This window comes from Pituophis catenifer, unplaced genomic scaffold, assembly GCF_029215685.1.
Source record: "Pituophis catenifer annectens isolate HBS135680 unplaced genomic scaffold, rPitCat1.0.hap2 SCAF_3, whole genome shotgun sequence".
Taxonomy (NCBI): domain Eukaryota; kingdom Metazoa; phylum Chordata; class Lepidosauria; order Squamata; family Colubridae; genus Pituophis; species Pituophis catenifer.
In genome coordinates, this window is record NW_027256883.1 from 184585709 (window position 1) to 184601087 (window position 15379).

A 15379-nucleotide genomic window follows, 5' to 3' on the forward strand; every position below is an offset into this window, starting at 1 on the left:
TCCTTTCCTTTTACTCTCTGGTAAACTAATGAGAGTCTCTTCTGAAATGCTTCCCATGTTCTTTGTCTCTATGGACTCTTTTTGTATGAGAGTTGTCTAGTCTATGGTTCTTCGGGTTCCCAAGGTCATTCCTCGTACCATTACATCTCAAAGTACCTTTTTAGAAGAGCAGCTCTCTGTAATGTTATCACATGGTTTAGTCCCCTGACACTGCACTTCTCTTTCCCGTCCTCATTTAAACTGGGATAGTGTGCACAATGCTGAATTCCTTTACTGATCAGCAGTAAGGATTCAACTGAGAAATACTACACCACAAGGCAATTAATCAATTGATCATGTAATTAACCAATTAATGTGTGATTACAGTAATTCATTTATGGTTTGATTGCAGATTAAAACAAAAGCCCTGAGTAATCAAACATGACCATCTGGCTTCTTCTAACTATCATAACTAGGTGACTATCCAAATACCAAGAAGAAACACAAACACACGCACACATAAATCACTCAGTTTCCGCCACCAGAATATACTTTTCCGCTTTGTCTCCTGTTCTTCAGTTCTTGAGTTCCTTTTATAATTTTAGATATCTGCTCAAGCAGTTTTGATTAGTTTCTGCTGAAGTCTATGAAGAATTGGAAACCATCCATGGGGTTTCATTGGTGGGGGGAACTGGAATTAGAAAAAACAAACCTGGGAATAGTTTCACACACTGTTCCTAGTTAAGAATCCTGAATAAGACACTCTTGTTTCTTAGTGGCTCTAGGGCCATGACTGAACCAGGAGCACTTACTCTACAATTCAGTGGTTCAGATATTGAAAATTACAAGTCTCTGTCCACCATTTTGAGGCAGACAGACAAAATTGCTATATAAAATTTAAGGAAATCAGTGAAAAATATTCGAGGCCTGATAAAATCTATCTACTCTGGGTCTCAGTCTGCCAAAATGTTAACGGGGGACCTCAGTCATGAAAAATTACCTTCTACTTTAACTCATCAACCCAGTTCACACACTAAGGGGGAAAAAAATGAACAGATGACATTCAGATTAAAATATTATACGGATCCAATATTTCTCTCGAGGGGTGTAGTAATGAGCAAACTTATATTTAAACACTTGTTCAATCCTATATTTATAGTGTTTCCTTGCCAAATGTAAATGGGCTTTACTTAACAGATCAGCTTCAAACTATTATTACATATTATCTTCATATCATGATCTGTGTCCAAGCCCTCTACAGCCTACCCAGCTCTTTCCCTTTTACTCCAAGACATAAGTAGTTACACTAAAAATGATTGAAAATCAGTCAGTAAATTTATGAACTCAACACACCTCAGTTTTAGACCACTGTTAACCAGTCCTGCACATACTGGTGACAGTGGATGGTTTGATGTCATATTACAAGTAGTCCTCAATTTATGACCACAACTGAGCCCAAAATTACTGTTGCTAAGTACACCACATTATTCTCCCCTCCACACACACACTTACTTATTGATCATATTCCATTCGCTTGACTGTTGCCACAGCCATCTACTCTATCCCATTATTTTGGCAGCATTTTGTTGTAGACAAATGTTTTAATAAATTGATGTTTTAACAAATAAAGCCAGGCCATGTCAATTGCTATGTTTCTACTGCAGTATTTGTATTTCTTGGCTGCATGAACTTCTGACATTGCTCAACAGAATGGATTGTGCAGGTCATGTGCTAGCAGAGAAGGGAGACACAGCAGGGAGTGGTACTAAGCTCTGCCATTCTTGACAAAAATCTTGTCCACCTGCTTTATAGTAATACAGCATTGCAACCACATTTACATGACTCAGAAGTATTGGTACCAAACAATAAGGCTCACAATCCTAAAGAATCAGTGGAAGATGACACAGCATTTAACTATGTTGTGCAGGTGAAGCAAGTTGGACCTGTTGTTAGAAGCACCAGGAAACATATAATGAAAAAAAAATAAAGTGCCTTCAAACTGACACTGATGCCTAGTGACATGGACACAGAAAGCAGTTTTCTTGCAAATGATATGTACCTGGTTTGCAATTAACCTCTTCCTGCATTTTTAAAAAATTCCCACTCTAGCCTGCTGCGTGGACTCTTTGCTATTGATGTACTGTTTTTTCTCCTTTCAGTATTCCCCCCCCCCTTTGTTTTATTTTATTAAAACGATAAAGGAATATAATGTAAAAAATACCCCCCTTTCTAATGTTGATCAATCTCAAACAACTGAATAAAAATTGTGGCCCACAAAGAACAAACAAACTGAAATAAGAGTTTGATTCACATTGCTTTGCAATGTGTTTGTATGTATGCATTTTATGTGTGTGCTTCTATTGTATATAGAATGTACCAGAGGTGGGTTTCAGCAGGTTCTGACCAGTTCTGGAGAACCAGTAGCAGAAATTTTGAGTAGTTTGGAGAACCGGTAGTAAAAATTCTGACTGGCCCTGCCCCCATCTATTCTTTGCCTTCCAAGTCCTAGCTGATTGGGAGGAGATGGAGATTTTACAGTATCCTTCCCCTGCCACGCCCACCAAGCCATGCCACGCCCACCAAGCCACACCCACAGAACCGGTAGTAAAAAATTTTGAAACCCACCACTGGAATATACCCATAGTAATATTGATGAAAAGAACTGCAATTGTGAACTTCATTTCAGTAAACTACCTGCCTCTTTTTTGCAGGTTAATCTTAATTGGGCTATTGTTTGCTGCACAAAAGGAAATTTTATCATAATGAGTTTTCTCATTACCCAGACAAGAGTCTTTTTTTCCATCTCCCAAAAAAGACAGTTATGTATGTCAGCATGTCAACATCTACTGTTTTTGCCAATGCACTATTAATAGAGTGATTTGAACACGTGTTGTGGATGGCTACAAAATGATTGATATCATGATATGATATGACATAAAACCAGGGTAGGCTCTGACCCACAGCCCTTCACAAGCATGTGGTTGTTGTCACTAATGGTGGGAGAAAAATTCCATGCATATGAAATACATTTGTGTGCAGAAGATTTTAACACTGAACTGTAGCCACAGAAATTTCCTTCCTTCCTTCCTTCCAGGGGTGAAATGCTCCTGGTTCGGACCGGATCAAGCAATCCGGTAGCGATTGTGGCAGGTAGTTCGGAGAACCGGTAGCAATGGTGGCGTGAGGCTCCGCCCACCCGGCCGGGTGTCATTACTTCCTGCTTTTAAAAGATTAAAAAAAGGGCTCTGAAGATTACACGCCACAGTTGTGATTGTCAGAGCCTTTTTTTTACTTTTAAAAGCATTTTTTAACAACCTATTCAGCTGAATAGGTTGTAAAAAATGCTTTTAAAGGGTTTTTAAAAAGGCTCTGACAATTGTGCGCCACAGCTGTGATCGCCAGAGCCTTTTTTTTACTTTAAAAAGCATTTTAAATAGGTTAAATAGGTTGTTAAAAAATGCTTTAAAAAAGAAAAAACTGTTGGCCATGCCCACCCAGTTACATTACCCTCACCACCACCAAGCCGTACCCACAGAACCGGTAGTATCAAATTTTACATTTCACCACTGCATCCATCCCAAAATATTGCTTTAAGTAGAAAAGACAAAATGCACAATGAGATCATAATACTGTAGAGATGAATCAGTGGTCAGGATAATAATGTAAGAAATAACAAAATGAATATACAACTTTGGAGGTAAGTTGCATTCTGACCAAATGTGCTACTGTATCCCCTCTAACGAAAAGGCGGTCAAAAGCAGCTATTAGCTTTGCTTCTCCAGGTAACAAAACTATATGTGTGTGTGTGTATGTATATATACTGTATATACAAGATACACATACAAAGCATCATAAAAGATTCCTGAATTTGTGGCTCAATTATTGATATCATTACTAATATCCACGCATATAGACGTACTTTGGAAATGTTAGTGTATTAGCTCACGTAGTTACATTTTTTTCCCCATACCTTTCTTCCAAAAGAGTTTGAAGTGACACATGGAATTCTTCCTTTCTCTCTCACACATATACAAACGCACATTATATTCACAGTAACCCTATTAAGAAGGTGCAATAATGAGCAAGTCCCTCGGCAAAGAACACCTTGCTGAATAGGAGGTTAAACATGGGTATTTTTCCTGAAATTTAGCACTGATAAATAACTGAAGTAAACATTTCTTTTTCTATTTCTAGTGATCTCCACCAGAGCAATACAACCCTAAGTCTACTAGGTTGTTAAATTTAGACTTGTCCTTAAGTTAACTTGAACATGTGTTATTTCTCCTAAATCTCTGTAGATAATGATCTTAACAGATGTTTGTCACAAAATCCTAAAGACATACTAAAAACTTAACATGGCAGTATTGATAAGCAGAGCTGTCCATAATGGGGGAATAGGCACAACTGTGGATTAAAGCTCACCGCATGGTATGTCTGTTGATGTCAGACCTGCATCTAAAAAGGGGGTGTATGAAATCAATCTGCAAATTGTATGTGTGTGTTGGCCTCACCTATTACTGACATCTCTATGATTTTTTTCTACATCTCTAGAAAAAAGGGGAAAAATCAGCTAAAATTTGCTTTATTATAGTTTGTTGAATAAATCACAATTGACCGCATTTGCACAGCAAAATAAGCAATAACCTATAGTTTATAAATAACTGGGTTCAAAACCCATAAAATTAATATGAAGCACAAATCATGGCTTAGTGTGATTCAAATGACTTTAGTTTTTCCTAGAAACCTTAATTTATCACTTCGAGGGGCTTCTGAAATGAGGCCAGGCACCATAGATAATACATCTTTCTCTTAGTGATTCTTTCTTTTTCTTTCTTTCTTTCTTTCTTTCTTTCTTTCTTTCTTTCTTTCTTTCTTTATTTATTTATTTATTTATTTATTTATTTATTTATTTATTTATTTCATCAAGCATGTATTAGATAACAGATATAAGTGTAGACATAATTATGAATACATGTGATGGATTCAAATAAAAGGGAACATTAGGACAGGGATGGTAGGCACGCTGGTGCGCTTATGCATGCCCCTTAAAGACCTCTTAGGAATGGGGTGAGGTCTACAGTAGACAGTGTAAAGTTAAAGTTTTGGGGGTTTGGGGAAGAAACCACAGAGTCAGGTAGTACATTCCAGGCGCTGACCACTCTGTTGCTGAAGTCATATTTTCTGCAATCGAGTTTGGAGTGGTTTACCTTAAGTTTGTATCTGTTGTCTGCTCGTGTATTGTTGTGGTTGAAGCTGAAGTAGTCATTGACAGGTAGAACATTGTAGCAGATAATTTTATATACTACGCTTAGGTCAGACCGAAGGCGGCATAGTTCTAATTTGTTTAAGCCCAAAATTTCAAGTCTGGTGGCATAAGGTATTCTATTGCGGGTAGAGGAATGGAGGACTCTTCTCCTGAAATATTTCTGGACTCTCTCAGTGTGGCCATGTATCCTATTTCATAAAAACTACTCTTCTGTATACAGTAAAGAGGTCAAAATGCTGGTTTATGTTTAACAACAACAATAAAAAAAATTGCAAACCTAGGGCCATGATTTTGCCCATCAACAATAATTTCCCGGACAACAGATTGAGTAGCCAATCCTGATAAAAGTCAGTTTTGCCAACATACTCCCTGATGGTAAATTCATTTGCTCATCACATAAAAGCTACAATACAAAACCACTCATGATGCCATCAAGAGTATTGCTAGATTAAGGCAGGCAGGCAGGCAGGCGGGCAGGCAGGCAGGAAGCTTCCTAAAGGGCAAGAGAAAATATTTAAAATTTTATAATGAATTGATTTGGAGAAAACGGAACCTAACTAGTTTCTAGACTAGCCTAGTCAATGCAGGAAAACATGATGATGGAAGGTGTAGAATAACATTGTACATCAGATCAGGCAAAGCTGTATCTTCAAATGTGTAGAGCTTCCAACATCAGAGCTGGTAGCATTACTGAAAAGTTCCATATATGTTTACTTTTACTAGTCACTTTGGATATTTTCCTATTTAACAGAGAGTTCTAATGGCACAGTAGATAAGAATAAACTACTGTATTCTTTAGACAATATCACAGAAAAATGAGATTGATTTCTTTGAATGCCAGGGGATCTAGAAATCACAATGTTAGGATCAACCTGAATATAGATCTATGAATGAATGAATACTTCATTTGGCCAAGTGGGATTAGACACACAGGGAATTTGTCCCCAGTGCAGAAGCTCTCAGTAGACAAGGCAAATCATTATCACAAAACCTATAAGAGGGGGGAGTAATTGTTATGGTAAATAATGCTTGCATATTTCACAGGATCACTGTTATCATACAGAAGGATATTTTTCTTTGTTCATATGATACAATCATATGTGGACCAACTCCTTTAGATTCTTTTAATGAGATACTGGCAAAAAAATTATATTTAGTAAGATGATCACATTTCAGACAGTCTGTTTCAGAGACCAACAAGATTATTATGAAGTATGCTCTAAGGATGGCCCATTAAGAACAGGGTCTTATTCTCTAATCAAGGGGAAATGAAATTAAGAAATAAAATAGAATTAAGGTAGCCAAGGAAATAGACTAGCTAAAACAAAAATGATTTCACTGCAAAACAGTTGCTGTCTTTTGGAAAGATAAAATCAAATAATTGAGTAAGCTTCTTTTTCATGAGACGTGGACATTACTCAAAATATGGCAATGAAGAACTATTCTTCCTGAGCATAATTGACTCTGCTAATGTATATGAAAGATGCAAAGTTATTTTAAGCAAGCAAGAAGAATGGGTTAGACAGATGAAACTAGTTTTAGCATATTTATAAAATTCTAAGGTGTGTAAAAGCTTAGATAATGTTGAACCAAACCTGGCATCAGCTACCAAACTATCTCACATTACAAATATGGATGTGTTCATGGATGGAATACATGGAAACATATATGGAAAAAGTTTTGAGGTCAATATCAGCAATGTAAAAATGAAACAAGAGGTTAAGGGATTTACCACTTTGGTTAAAGATGCATGTCAACCTTTGATAATACAGAATGAACACCATGACATTCTTGGTTTTACTGAATCCGCTAGCAGGTATCCACATTATTTAAATTATAAATATGAAGTATTAGTTAAATATTTCATTGCATTCATATGTATAGATATGTTGGACCAAATCAAATTCTCTTCTTAAAAATTTGCCTGTACAGATAGTTCCTGTGGTATTAAAACTAAGACAAAAAAAAGTGTTGACTGATTTCTGGCTGAAATGTTTAAATTACCAAGAAGATTCCCCTCAAAGTCTAACATATTATGGGTTACGTGATGATTCTAGTGTGATCAAAAGAAAAGAAAAATTACCAGCAGAGATTGCAATGGTTGCAAGAAAGAATCCTCCCTTTTGCTATTTATACTGTAAACCAGTTAGGGAACGACTCGGTCTTCTAAATTTAGCACTTTATCAAAGCAATTTGGAGAACACAAGTCCAGTTCTGTATTAGAATCCCCAGGGAGGACATAGCGTATACTTGGGAGACTTTAAACAGTCTTGGCAAATTTGAAAAGAGGGGGAATTACAGGTGGAAGAGAAATGTAATAAAGCTAATGTTCTGATTGATTCTAACTTAGGATTCAGAATTATCATGAACTCATTTTCCAGCAAGGAATTCATGGGGACAACAGATGAAAGGATGAAGATTATTTAAGATGTCAAAATCACTGACATTTGATAGAACATTTAGTCAATAAAAAGTACTCTTCCGTTCATGTTATTTTCCTTCAAGATTATTTTTAGTTTATTAATGTAGCCTTCATTTAGTGACTATAATTAGCCACAGCAAATCAGCTGTTAAGCAAAGCAGTTGCTAAGTAAAACCACAACTGTGCCTATGTCCTTACTTCAGCTTTCCTTTGCTTTACAGATTTGTGAAGTATGAAGATTGGTAGTAATCTTCATATTTGTGAAGTTGTAAAGTTACTTTTTTTTATCATTGTTGTAACTGTGAACAGTTGCTAAATGAAGCAATCACTACTTGTAGCCCATTCTGGAGTCAACTGATACATATGTCCTAAATGTGAGGTTACTTGATATTTATTATTAATTAGCTGGGTACCCATGCTTCGCTATGAAACTATGTGATGGGGCTTGATAAATTGACACTTAAAACTTGAAAATTAATGAGTAGTTATGATTGGCCTCTCCTCTCCCCTTCTCTCCCTCAGCCTTGCCCCACAGAAACGTCTCCTATCCTATCTCCCTTCTCTTCCTCAGGCTTGCCACACAGAAGCCTCCCCTATCCTATCCCCTTCTCTCTCTCAGGCTTGCCCCACAGAAGCCTCCCCTATCCTATCCCCTTCTCTCCCTCAGCTTTGCCCACAGAAGCCTCCCCTATCCTATCCCCTTTCTCTCCCTCAGCCTTGCCCCAAAGAAGCCTCCCCTATCCTATCCCCTGCTTACTGCTGTGAAAGTAAAACTGAAATTGAAACTCCTCTCCTCTGCTTGTGTTTTGCATTTGGAACAGATTTCTTTTCAAGTGGGGAGGCGGAGTAGAACTCCTTAGCATCAGAGAGTATTAATAATAATGTAGGAAATACTAATGCTCTGATGGTCATTTTGAAAAATCTTAGTGAGCACCTAGAAGTCAAGAGGAACATACGTGGCAAATTTCAGGCATTACGGTTCTGGAGATTTCATGATTACGGCATGAATGGTTTTCGCTTTTATATACAGAGATTTAACCTGATTTTATGTAATTAACATTTGATTTTAGGTAGGTAGGTAGGTAGGTAAGTAGGTAGGTAGGTATGTAGGTAGGTAGGTAGGTAGGTAGGTAGAGATAGATAGATAGATAGATAGATAGATAGATAGATAGATAGATAGATAATCTGTATACAATTTGAAAATGATTTCCTATATAAATGTAGATCTTTCTGAAGCATGCAAAGGGCAAAATGACTATTGCCTCATGAGGCAAGTTGCCAAGACCCTCAATTGCCAGTGCCCTCTTCTTCTGATGCCTCAAATGGCAAATAGTATTCTGTGACTATCAGAAGCATATGGTGATGCAAGACCAGCCTCTTGACAAGGGTAATGTCAAGCAACTTTCTCTTCTGGAAACCTCTACATTTATGCTGATTTATTTATTTGGGCTGTTCACCTTAAGAAATCTGTCTTCCATAAATATAAAATATAACTTTTGTATTTAATTACCCCCACAATGAAATAAAATGAATTTTAGATGTTATTGTGATCGCACCTACCAATCAATCACCTACCATTTTTGGGAGTTTGAGTCTCAACCAACGCTCAAAGGCTAAGAATATCCCTTTGCATGGAAAAAGTTATGCACTTTGGCTGTACATGAAGGTCAGAAAACGCACATACAAAGTGAAATCAAGGATAGAGTATTTGTCTTTGTGAGCATGCAGAGTCTGAGAAATAGATGTGGTTACAGGAAGCCTCATTTTACATTAAGTTGCCATGGTATAACGCTCAAAGCAACACTCTAAATTATGTACAAAAAAACCAACAGGGTTTGGGCAGCAACTATTACACTCCAGCTATCTTCAGACATTATTAGACTCTTCTCTTCTAAACAAACATGAACTGCTAAGACTAAAGATCTGTTTTTCAGGCCTCCAGAATACTATTGGCTACTTTTGAATATGAGGGCTGGTAAAAATGCTATTACAATATGGAAGGGGACAAATTTAGGACATGGTTTGACTTTAATTTCTGGCATCTGAAGAAACATCCTTAATAAAACGAAGAAAAAATAATTGCACGTTGCTTTTGATTACTAGTGGCTGGAAGCACTACAAACCTCCCTGTAGCACAACACACACCCAGCTTGCATGACCAATATTCAAGTCTTTTCAATTATGATGTCTGACACAGAACTTCTTATTTTCTGCAAAAACATAGTTCTTGCTTTGCAATGTTCATCGAGGCTGGAGATACTATATATGGGCTGTAAAAATTAGATGTCAACCAGATGGAAGGAGAGTGTTAGCATTTTTAAAACTCTTTCCTGCCGCTTAGGAGTTCTTTATATTTTTGCTACTTTGATATGGTAACCCTAACTAAGACCTGCTAATTCAGCCTGACTTTATATTTCTGGCAGCCTGCTATTCAGCATCCTTTAGCGTGTCAAGAAAATCCTTTTCATTGTTTTAAAGAAAAGTTGCCCAATTTTTTGAGAAATGGAGGGCAAAAAACTCCTGATTGCTGAAACAAACTTATTTGCAATGGTAATATTTTTATTTTTAATATTTATTTTACAGTATTTATTTTTTATCCAGCCTTTATCATTTTTATAAATAACTCAAGGCAGCAAACATACCTAACACTCCTTCTTTCTTCTCCTGTTTTGCCAATAACAACATTCCTGTGAGGTGAGGTGAGGTGAAAATCACCCAGCCAGCTTCCATGGTTAAGGCAGGACTAGAACTCACGTCTCCTGGTTTATGTTATAAAACATACAGGTGAAACTCGAAAAATTAGAATATCGTGCAAAAATTCATTTATTTCAGTAATGCAACTTAAAAGGTGAAACTAATATATGAGATAGACTCATTACATGCAAAGCGAGATAGTTCAAGCCTTGATTTGTCATAATATTGATGATTATGGCTTACGGCTCATGAAAACCCTAGTCTATCTCATATATTAGTTTCACCTTTTAAGTTGCATTACTGAAATAAATGAACTTTTGCACGATATTCTAATTTTTCGAGTTTCACCTGTATAATGTTAAAGTTATATTGCAGAACACCGTACTGGTATATCAGAAGTTGGGATACACGTTTCAGGTTTGTAATTCAGTAGGAATTATAACTTTTTCACCACTGCCCAAACTTACGCAAGAGTCCATCAGAATAGGTGAAACCTCATGAATTTGTCAAATCTCCACAATCTTTCATAATTTCAGAACTTTTTATTTTCATTTATTCATTCATTCATTCATTCATTCAATTTCTATAGTTGTCCACCTCAATCCAACCGAATGACAAAATCTCATGTGTTTTTCCGTAATGTACGAGATTTGGGCATTTATCCTAAAATTATGTAAATTGCTTGGTTTTTAGCATTTTGACATCTCATAATATTTCACTATCTCACAATGTTTTGAATACTTCTTTTTATTTGTTTTATTTTGAAGGTTTCACAGCTGGGAATTCCAGGAACAACCAATCACAGAAATAAAATCGGTTGGGAGCACAATATATAGTTCAGGTTAGGCTTCAATAAATGGAAAAGGGTCATGTCAATCACTGATGATGACTCAAAAAAAGATCAGTGTGCTGATTTTGGAAGCTATAAATTCCTGCTGCTTTCCCAATGTTCCTTTCCTGTATAATCTGCTTGTTCTTGTTTCTATTTCTCTCCAACTCATTCTATACTGGAAGAGCTGGCCCAGCCATACTAGTCAGAGTAGGCAAGAAGCAATGTTTTCAACAAGTCTCATGAAATCACTCTAGAATCATCTCAGCAGAAACCTCAGGTGGGAAACTCAGATCCTGATGAAATGCTATTATTGGTCCCTGATGGCTAAATGGAATCAGTTCTTACCAAGCGATTTCACATCATGTTTTCCAGGGCTAAAGAACCACCAAAGACAGTATGAGATTTGACTGGCAGGTTCTCTCTTTTCATATAACTCTCTGCATAGTTATACTGAGATTTCCATTATATTGAAACGTCCATCTCTGAACTTTTTGGCTGCTTCAGTGCTGAGATCATTGACTTCATCCCCTGCTTCCTTGTTTAAAAAAAATAGGAGTAAAAAAAGGAATATCTATAAACATCAGGAAGGTATTGCAATGTAACATTTCTAAACCAAAAAATTCCACTCTAAAAGGATTATGAAAGTGAAAAGGAAAATAATACTGCATAATATAACTGCATAGCAACATCTGACATTCATGAGTTCACATGGGGATTTTAATAATGGGATATAGCAAATATCCAACTAGGTCTCCTTAAATGTTTTACTCAAATGTTTTTTTTTTCCAGAATAAGCTGTATTCCTTTAACACATATTCCATCACCATCTAAAGCAGACTGGAGATCAAAAGAAGTACACTGAACTTCAGAATTAATAACAGACATTGCTGTGCAAGATTGAGAATTCTATCATTCTTGAATCCATTATCTTAGGCTATTAAAACTAGTATGAAATTTTCATTTCACAACAATTGGGTCAAAAAGCTGGAAGTAAGTGTTCAAAATGGTTTAATTTATATGACTCTAAAGTTCTCCAATCTCTTTTTAGCCCAAACTGTGCCTCACAGGACAACCATTTTTGAAGTAAGGTACCTCAAATGGGCTAATTTAAATAATGGGTCCAAAATCCAAGGCCCAATACTCCCATGGAATTAAAATTTTAAGGATCTTCAGAACAGTTGAATTCATGAACCTGTGGCCATTGCAGTGTGACTGGGCTCAGCCATAGTCACATGATCTTGACATCCAATGCTCCCTGCCAGCTTCCCACAAGCAAAGTCATTGGGGAAGCCAGCAGGAAGTCAAAAGTCACTCCCACTCCCACTGATATTTGCCCATCCACAATTATTCTGCTTCTTTATTAAATAACGAAATATCTCTGAAAGGATGACCAAATTGGTCATAGGTCATCTGTTCGAATTCTAAATGTAGTTTATTCTACACTACGTAGTACAAGAAACAAGTCTAAAATGAAGGTTCAGATTTACACAGTTGGATTGTCAAGTTTAGTAGTAATCTTTTCCCCTTCACAGGTCCTTTCTCCACTGCTGAGTTGAAGTGCTATCCACTAATCCTTAAGTAGACATTAAACACTGCCCGCATAACATTATTTGTTCCTGTTGCCGATCCCCATTTGCTGCTGCTTCAAATCACTTCAGTCACCTGACCTCCCTCCAAAATAAAGGTGACCAAGCCTAACAGATCTGGCTAACCTTGAGGCTGCCCTTGGAGAGCACTGGAAGAAAGAGGAAAATATTAATCTGGTACATCTAAGGACAAGCTAAGGCCATCTCATTTATGGCCTGAGAATAAGATGAAGGCCATGTTATGAGGACATAACAGAAAACAAAACTGTTGCCAAGGGCATTTTTGTGCTGTGGTTAATGCAAGTGGGGGAAGATTCTTAGACTTGTCTCTATAACACGGCAATTTATTCATTTAGTAATTTTTATACTATAATTGTAGCCAACAACCTGCATTTTTTAACCTCTTCCTTTACTTCGTGGCTCCTCAACTGAAACCACATTCAGTATGACTATGATAAGAACCCCACTTAGCCAGACAGGGCTACATTTGGATGCAGGCAGCTAGATTAATTTTCTATAACAAAAGCAATAAAGAGCCTCTTAGGCACCTCAAAGGCTAAAGGATTTGTGAAATAGAAGTCACTTTATCTAAACATGTCACAATAAGTCTGCTGGACCGCTCCAGCCCTTTAAGGAGCAGCTTATGAGCAAATGTTTTGGTCATGATTTGTTCACATGATCATTAATATTTTGAAGTTTGTCTCATTTTGTGGGAGGAGGTGATGGGGAGAACTACTGTAAGAGAGATTTACAGTTTACCACTGCACAGTGCAAATAAAGCCAAAGATTTGCAAAGCTGTGAAACCTGTTGGGCCATGGAGTGAAGGTGGGGATCTTAAGGCTCATGTAACAGAAAGATCACCATACAGAAAGGAAAATGCATTTGGCAATGTTTGATCACAAAAACAAAACCCTGGATTTTTAAATACAAGATAAACTGAGGCAAAGTTTTGAGCATGGGTTTGGAGGTGTATTATGTGGCTGACATGTAAACAGGAGTTCACAAGTACCTCTGGGAATTCTTCCCTCTCTCTGCCTCCCAGATTCAAAGCAGCATCTTTATTACTTCAGATTCTATTCATTTAGAACAGGGGTGTCAAACTTGATTTCATTTGAGGACTGCATCAGAGTTGTGTTTGACCTCAGGGGGGCCAGGGAGCATGGCAAGGGTGGGCATGGCCAGTTCAACATCACTCTTGTTGGGGGTGCCTGTGGTGGCCTGAATGCTCTGCTGACGAAAACGGGCTCCCAAGCTCCATTTTTGGCTGCAAAGGCTTCCTGCAATCCTCTGCCAGCGAAAACAGAGATCAGGAGGGCTGCCTGCGGCCCTCCCAAGCACCATTTTCACTGGCAGAGGCACCGCGGGCCAGTCCTTCGCTGTTTCTAGGGCGGCCCCGCAGGCCAGATCTAAACACCCTGATGGCCGGATCCGGTCCACGGGCCTTGAGTTTGACACCCCCAATTTAGAAGGTATCTCCCCTTTATCAATTGCTGCAGTAGCACGTACCAAGCTGCTATTCATTATCTTCTCTGGACACCTTTCTGCTTCCCTTCATGCTAATGGTGATTTTTGTTATTTTTACAATCAACTGAACAAAAGTACAAACCTGAACAAAAAGCATGATGGGAGAAGTATATTAGTAATTTCTTCTCTTTCCATTTTGTGTGGAGTTTGGGTTTGGTTTTTTTTGGTTGGGTTGTTTTTTTGTTTTTTGTTACTTTGGAACCTGCAGTCACTCTATCAAGGTGTCAACAGTAGAACATTTTTTGAAGGCACACACTGATGCAACACAGAGTACTGGCTAGCCTGTGGCATTTTCTGCTTATTCTGTGTTTTGAAGCCAACAGAAGTACAGACAGCCAAAGGTCAGCTCTGAGCTCCTTTGGATAGACTTAGGAGTCAAGAAGGCAAGAGTGTAAACGTGTCCTTAAAATGCCTCAAGAGAGGTTTTTTAAACAAATGTAGCATCTCTATATCCTAGTGATATGATGTAAGATTATAATGTAGGTTTATATAATTCTGTTTCTTAATATCTACCAGGTTATGTTACAGGATCTTTTAAAAGTATCTGCTTATTTGAAGGTTTTAGAAAGAGAAGCCACACTGAAGAGTGCTTCTCACACATACTTCGTAGGTACACACAGTACACATTTTCATAGTGTCCTTCAACCTTAGTATAAACAAACGCCTTTGCTTCTATTTAATTTGAAGGGGTTGCTATCTTTAAACTAAAACTGTATCCTGGTCTGTGACCATAACTAAAGATTGAGTGATTAAAACAAAACTGTAAAACTTGCTAGCTTATGTTTCAACTGAATGCCATTCTTCTTATATAAAAAGAGAAAGATCAAAAATAAATCATACTTTACCCTAAACCTTTTAAGACAAAGGCCTGCTTTAAAATGGGCAAAACACCATCTCATTTGACAGATACGTGTGGAGAAAAAGAAAAAAAACCCCTCAATGTTAGTGTGCATGTCTAAGAATGGGAAGGAAATGCAGGATATGTAACCACACAGTTCTTATGCAAAGCAACTGCAACAATTACTGGGAATTCGTGGATGGTGGCAGACACATTAGGTAACACAACATGACTGCC